General features: G+C 33.7%; 1 non-coding gene across 1 annotated transcript; it reads right to left on the bottom strand.

Moving 5' to 3' along the window:
* Positions 1-650: 650 nt before the first annotated feature.
* On the bottom strand, positions 651-757 carry LOC121228416 (small nucleolar RNA R71). The gene has a single exon (XR_005925992.1). It is a non-coding gene; the product is annotated as a small nucleolar RNA R71 (small nucleolar RNA).
* Between the last annotated feature and the right edge of the window lie 6,472 nt (positions 758-7,229).

The following is a 7,229-nucleotide window of genomic DNA, read 5'->3' as shown; positions in this document are numbered from 1 at the left end:
TTTATTTATTCTTTCTAACATAACACACTAAGCCAACATGTTCCCAACATGTTTCCACCCATAGCATGGCCAGCCACTAGCTCAAATTTTGGGTAATTTGACATGCAAACCCATCATTTTCATAACATGCATTAATAGGCCACTTCACATTTGCCTAACACATTTCTAAATTTTCTCACATAAGTCCTATTTAATAAAATTCACTTACAATTAACAAAATTCAAGCATGAAATTTTCACACATGCATATATATATACATATAATGAGCATCAAATATGATGGCTAATTATTAGTATGACTCGGTTTTGTGGTCCCGAAACCACTTCCCGACTAGGGTCAATTTTGGGCTGTCACAAGATATTGAGGCAGCCCAATTCGAATTGAAACCAGCGATGTTTCAAATGTTACAAATGATGGATCAATTTAGTGGTATGCCCACGGAAGATCTACATATCCACCTTCGATTGTTTATAGAGGTGAGTCATTCATTCAAGATAGTCAGTCTGACTGAAGATACACTGAAGTTGTTTCCGTACTAGTTGCGAGATCGAGTACGAGCATGGCTCAATTCATTGCCAAGTTCCATATCTACATGGCAATAATTACCAGAGAGATTTTTGGTTAAGTATTTCCTGCCTAGAAAGAATGCTAAGTTAAGGAACGAGATCACAACTTTCCAACAATTGGATGACGAGTCTTTGTATGAGGCTTGGAAGCGATTCAAGGAGTTACTTTGTAAGTATCCTCATCATGGGATTCCTCATTGTATCTAGTTGGAGACATTCTATAATGGTCTTAATGCATATACAAGATTGAAGGTAGATGCTTCTGCGAATGGTGCAATTTTGTCTAAGTCTTATAATGAGGCTTATGAGATCATTGAGAGGATCGTGAGTAATAACTATCAATGGCCACCAAATCAAATAGCTTCAGGAAGACATGTAACCGGAGTTCATGAAGTTAATTCCCTCACTTCGTTATCAGCTCAGGTATCATCTATTTCCTCTATCTTAAAACAGTTTAACACTAATAGTGCTAATAATTTTGTAGCTCAGCCACCAAGTCCGTTTGAAGTGTGGGAAAGGTCATTCTTTTGAGAATTGCCTATTGAATCCCGAGTCAGTGTACTACGTGGGGAACCAACACAAAAATATAAGTGGACAAGGACCCTAGTCCAACTTTTATAATCCTTTATGGTGTAATCACCCCAACCTTTCTTGGAGCAACCAAGGAAATGGACCAAACAACAACTTTATGCAGCATAGACTCAACCAATCTCAAGGGTTTAATTAGCAAGCTCTAGAACCATGTAACACCCCAATTTAGATCCTAATCAAAATAGTAGTTTCACGACCACGAATCCAAGTCAAAAAATTTTAAAATTATTTTGTGTGAAATTATATCTGTGAAATTTTTGTGCTTTAATTTTATCATTTGAGTGTGATTAAATAAAAGGACTTAATTGCGTAAAATAAAAATTTTATGGTTATTTCTAAAAAGGGCCGAATTGATGATGTTTTTATTTTATGATGTATTTATGTTGTAACTAAACCATATTTATAAGCTAAGGACGGTAGTAACCTTAATGAACATGATTTTATTATTATATGTCAAAGGTTAAATATGTAAATTTTGTAATAAATTGTATATAATAAAACATATGATTAAAAATCAATGTTCATATTCTTATTTCATGACCGAAATACATAAAGAAAAAAAAGAAAAAGAAGCTAGGGTATTTGGCACTTTGGAAGTTCAACCAAGGTATGTAACTAGCTCGGTTTTTAATAATTTTTACGTTTTTGATATCGTTGCTAAGTTATCTACAAGACCCATGCTTGAATTTTTTATTTAGATGAATATTTTGAGTTATGCCATTGTTGAAAGCTTGTGATCTTTGTTGTTTGATGATGAGATATGAAAGATATGTTTTGGGTTAACATGTTTTGTATTGGAGTTTTTGGTGATTTTAAGTAATTAGGACTAAATTGAAAAAATAATAAATTGAGGGACTAAAATGTGAAATAAATGAAATATATGGACTTGTATGGACACTAGGAACATTCGGTCTAACATAAGTGTGTTGAAATTTTGCATATTTTGTGTTTTGTTCAATAGGGACTAAATTATGAAAAATATGAAATGTCATGGGAAAATGTGTAATTTGGCCATTTATGTGTTTTTGGATGAATTTGATTGGATATTTGATTCAATAAGTTTAATTTATATTAATTTAGATCAAGAAAAGAGAAAATTGAATTTGGATCGGGGGGAAACTAAAGTTGTCGACTAGTCGTCCTGTTCCATTTTACATCATTCGAGGTAAGTTTATAAGCAAATAGACATTGTTTATTTTAATTATATGTGAGTTATATATGCTGAAATGGAATATATGTGAATATATACATAATTATCGATTGTTATTAAGCTTGGTAACTATGTTTACAAATTCGTTTCAACCGAGTTACACCATCCGAAAGCCTCGTATGAACCCTAGGAATAGCTAGGATACATATGTCATGACATAGGATCCTGATATGTGATGTGTGAGTAATACCATGGAATCGATATATGTGTGCAAGTAAGACCATATTTTATACGTTGGCATCAATATGTGACTCTGATATATGTGTGCGAGTAAGACCCTGTCCGGGACAGTGGCATTGATATGTGATTACATGTAAGACCATGTTTGGGACGTTGGCATTGTACGATATATGTGATTATCCAAGTGTCCTATCTAATTCTGAATGGTTCATCGGGCAATGGTAATGATAAGCTGTGAACGAATGTGCAAAATAAGTTAAAGTGATCAAGTATGTGGTAGTTGTTTACCTATTTGAAATAAGGTAAGTAAGTTACTTAATATTTGTTACAAATCATGTATGAAGTTAAGGAAGAATGAATGTGAGCATGGTAAGTGTATTTGGCTGTGTGAATATATAATATGAATATTATTGAAATGTTCTTTAAATATGTATGCATATGATCATGAAGATTCAGTCATATGTTTAATATATGTGTTTGAAGTTATATTTTAAATCATGAGCTTGTGTATATGAGTGTATGTGTATTTGCTTTTATAATGACATTTTGGCTTTGGAAGTTGAATGATAATTTGTTAATTTAACTATATGAGCATTCGGTCAAGGAGATATTTATGTATGAAAACATGTTAATCATGAACTTCGTAGCTTGAGACTAAATGTCGTAATGATAATAAAATTTAGTTTAGTTTATGTGAGTTGATTATATCATTGGGTTGTTTATTTTCTTATGACTTACTAAGCTATAAAAGTTTACTCTGTGTGTGTATATTTGTTTCTGTTTTATAGATTTTTGGATTCAAGTTACGAGCTTGGGGATCATCAGCAAAGCTTATCACACTATCGACTGTCTTCGGTATTTTATAAGCTGAATTTTTGGAACTATGGCATGTATAGGCTGGATTATACTTTTGAAATGTTGTATTTTGGTCTATGTATAATTTGAGCCAAGTGAAAATGGCTTAACTTCTATGCTTGAGTTCAGTTTCGGTTTAATTATGGTTTAAGTCCATTTTGGTTATTATGCTATGTGCCATGGATGATTAGAATTTGTGATATGTGTTTTGTGTATTGAGGTTGGTTGACGATTTCAAATGTGGTAAGAATGAATTGGTTATGATATATATTTGGTCTTGGTTTCAACTTATATTGAGAGTGTATCCAAGATATATGATGTTTGTGAAATTTTTTATGTGATTCGGTCATATAGTATATAATGGTTGTTAATTGAGCTAAGATATATCATGTATTAGCTAGATAAAAATCAAGATATATGCATGGGGTATATTCGGTGTTCACTTATGGACCATATTAATGATATGTATGATACTTGATTTGATGGTATGGTAAGTAGGACATATTAGGACTTAGATTTATATAAGGAGATGAGATTAATGACTAAAGGTTAGGTGTGCTTTGGTATTTGATTATGATATGTTAATTGAGCTCTTATATGTTTTTGCATGCATATATATATGCGTTTATATTATGGTTGATATGTATATGTGTATGGCTATATAAATTTGTTAGTTATTTGTAAGCTTATGAATATGTACAAATTAATTGAGTTAGCCGTATATATAAGGAAATGAAACGGGTTTTATATATAACCTTTGGTAATGTTGGTTTTGTGACAGTCCTAATTTGACCCTAGTCGGAATGTGGTTTCGGGACCTCAAAACCGAGTCATAAAATTTATTTAAAATTTATTTGCTTAACTTCTATGTGTGATAGTGCATGTGTGAAAATTTGATGTTTTAATTTAGTCTTATGAATGGGAATTTTACTTGGAAGGACTTAGTTGAGAAACCATAAAAATGTGATAGGTAAAAGTTGAAGTGGCCAAATTGTATATGGATAGCATCATAGAGGACTTGCATGTCAAATGGACCACTATGATTATAGTGGACGATAATGATGATGAAAAATTTGGCATTTTGTGTATTTTATATTAGTGAATGTGACAGCCCAAAATTGACCCTAGTCGGGAAGTGGTTTCGGGACCACAAAACCGAGTTATGAAAATAATTAATTGTTATATTCTACGTTTATTATGTGTGTACATGCATATGTGGAAGTTTCATTCCCTAATTTTGCCAATTGCATGAGGAATTATTAAATAGGGATCAACATGAGACATGGTAAAATATGATAGGCTAATTTTAAAGGGCTTATTAGTGCATGTCAACACAAAGGTGGACTTGCATGTCAAATTGCCCAATTTCCTTATAGTGGCCGGCCAAGGTGGGTTGATGATGGGCAATATAATTGTGAAATTGATATTGGGTTGTGGGATTTAATGAATAAAAGAAAAGAATAAAAAGAAAGCAAATGAAAAAAAAAAAAAGGCTTCATCCTTGTCTTCTTGGCCGAATTGAAGGAAGGAATAGGGGGAAAGAACTTTCGGCCATTTGAATGCTTAATAAGGTTAGTATATTGTGTTAAAGTTGTGAAATTTTAGCTTGTTTTAGGTTAATTATCATGGTTCTTACTTAGACCATGCAAAATTTTTAACTTTGATGGATGGATGGAGCATTCGGCTATGGCTATTAAAGAAGGAAATTTGATTACTTCCTTTAAGTTTTGATGAAGAATGTGTTGAGGAAAGAAATTGATCTTGCTAAAAATATAAATTCTAAATGCTCATATATGTAATACCCAAATAAAAATGCTTGATGTCTTGAACAAATATTGTTTCGATGGGTGGAATGAGTAATGTCATGTATAGGTTTCGGCTATGGATTTTCATGTTTAATATTTTTATGTTGGTGTTCAAATTGAAAATGGATGTTAGTTGTGCTATAACACTTGCTTAATGATGAAAGGATCATGAGCTTAGGGCTTGAGAGGCATTCGGCTTTGGAGTAAAAATAATAGAAATGGTGTTTAGTCAATGCAAGTGTCCATACTTGTAGAATGTATTGAGTGTTGCAATCGGCCTTAACATAGACATGTGTGTGTTCGGCCACATAAATGAGCACCTAAGTTGATGTGTATGTTCGGCCAAAGGTAAGCATGTTGATGGCTTTATCTTGACTTAGAAGGTTCGGCTAAAGGGAAAATTAGCTAATATGTCGAATTCGATTCGTGAATTCGTACATATGTGACTCTAATGTCTAATGTGTATATGGACTAAGTACCTTGAGGTTCTCTTTTGATGTTCGAGTGAATTGTATTGAATCATTTGATGTGATTAAAAATGCATATGACCATTGTGTATTTGAGCTAAAAGGTGGCCATATGACCCATCAAACTCCTTGTCATATTCGGCCATAAGCTAGCAAAATGAGACTTTAATGAGTTAAATTTGTTTGATTTAGCTCAAGGAGTTAAAGGAGGTGAATCGAGCAAAGGCAAAGAAAAGATCACCGAGTAGTCGAGTTGGAACTGTCTTACCCAACACAAGGTAAGTCGTTAAGCATGTAGTTGGTATTATTTCAAATGGTCATAATGTTTATGTATTGATGCTGAATGGAATTAATAAATATACATATATATATATGCATGTACGTATGTGATGATGAAATTGTTGAATGAAAAGAAAAGAGGTAAGATGTACTGAGTTGTTGATCTCGGCACTAAACGTGCGGGTATAACCATTTATGACCATGAGATTGGCGCTAAGTGCGCGGGATTAAATTGTACAGCACTAAGTGTGCGATTTGACTATGTTGCACTAAGTGTGCGAAATGAATATGATGCACTAAGTGTGCGAATTGACCATGCGGCACTAAGTGTGCGAGTTTGACTATGTAGCACTAAGTGTGCGATTTGATTACGTAGCACTAAGTGTGCGAGTTGATTATATAGCACTGAGTGTGCGGACTCAATATACATTCGTGAATCATTATGGACACTATGTGTGCGACACTATTGAGTCGATAGGGTAAGTGTCTTGAGTACATGGCTAATAGGTGCTATGCTTATACTTGGTGTTGAGCTCGGTAAGTTTGAACCTATGTGACAAATATACTTGAAGTCACGTACATAAAATTTATCGTAGGATGGGTGAAAGGCCGTTTAGTCGTTTGATTGTAACGGAGATAAATTGATTTATGAAAATGCTTCAATGTCCTATTGATGAGTATATGGAATGTGAATGCATGAATGGATATGAAATTGAATCGATAGGTTGGAGGAACTATGGTATGGTTCGGTATGGATGGAGTAAATTGTCTCGTTCCATTTTGTTTCCTCTTGTGATAATGATATTGATGGATGGTAGTGCATTGCTTATGACTTACTGAGTTATAAACTCACTCGGTGTTTCCTTGTCACCCATTATAGGTTGCTTGGACTCATCTATTTTTGCGGGGTCAGGCCGTCATCGAAGTCATCACACCGGATAGCAAGTTTTGGTTCTTTCTTCTTAGTTGGCTTAGAAGAACATTTTGGCATGTATAAGCTATTACGTTGTGTTTGAACTTTGGCATGTAAACTTTAAGCCATGCGAAAATGGCACGAATGTTCGATTGAGTTGGATCAAGGGTAGGCATGAAATGGACCTAGTTACTTTCGTAACAGATGCTGGCAGCAGCAGTGTCATGAGATTGAAAAATCACTAAAAATAGTAGGAGTGGAATTAATTGATGAATAAATTATGTAATCGAAGCTCGATGAGTCTGTTTTCATGAGGAAGTAACGAAAAGATCATATGGGCAGTATATTAAGAGATAATCAGTT

The sequence above is a fragment of the Gossypium hirsutum genome, chromosome A04 (assembly GCF_007990345.1).
Source record: "Gossypium hirsutum isolate 1008001.06 chromosome A04, Gossypium_hirsutum_v2.1, whole genome shotgun sequence".
NCBI classification, from domain to species: domain Eukaryota; kingdom Viridiplantae; phylum Streptophyta; class Magnoliopsida; order Malvales; family Malvaceae; genus Gossypium; species Gossypium hirsutum.
This window is presented reverse-complemented; position numbering and strand designations above follow the sequence as displayed.